Raw genomic sequence first — 903 nt, forward strand, 5'->3', positions numbered from 1 at the left:
TGAGTACAAATAAATTCATGTTGTGTTAATGAATTTATAAAAGGGTTGGATAATAATAAAATCATCATTTTTTTCATTGCGTATTAAGTTACACTCATCCAAAATAGTTAAATTATTACCTACTAGTTCATGAATTTTTCATGCAAAATAGTTAAATTATTAATTACTAATTCATGAATTTTTCATTGATGTTAGTTGCAAAATCAGTACCACACTTTCGTATCATGGAGAGATAGTATATATATCAAGCCTATCATTTAAATTTCAATCTCATTTACTAATTAATAACCACACACAAAATATATACATTTATTAATATTTTGTTATATTTGAAATAATAGAAAATGTCTATTGTGAGACTGAATAAGTATAAATATAGTAATGATAAAAATAAAGAAGAAGAGGAAGAAGAAAAAGAAGATGAAAATAAAAAAAATAAAAAAAAAAGATTAATAAAAAAAAGAGTAAACAAGACAAAAAAAAGAGAAAAAGAAAAAGAAAAAGAGAAAAATAAAATATTAAATCAAGAGACTGGAAGGAGAGATTTTAATGGCTATTACAATTTATGCTACAGAAAATTTGACAATAATCATGGCCTTCAAATTCACCAGTCTAGTGTTCATCACAGCGAAACTAATATATGCACTGCTTGCAAAAGTAGAAGAAGATTTGCCACTGAAGCAGATCTTCAGGAGCATAAAGACAACTATGGCCCTAGAAATCATCATTAGTGATTAACATCTAGTGGTCTGTTTCACTAAATGAAAATGAAATAAAAAAAATAATTATTAAGTTTAAGTAGTTTTTATATTATGTTTTTAGTTAATTTAAGTATCTCCTAAAATTTAAGTGTTTAAGTAGTTTTTATATTATATCTTTAGTTGGCTTAAGTGTCTCCCAGAA

This window comes from Arachis ipaensis, chromosome B05 (genome assembly GCF_000816755.2).
Source record: "Arachis ipaensis cultivar K30076 chromosome B05, Araip1.1, whole genome shotgun sequence".
NCBI classification, from domain to species: domain Eukaryota; kingdom Viridiplantae; phylum Streptophyta; class Magnoliopsida; order Fabales; family Fabaceae; genus Arachis; species Arachis ipaensis.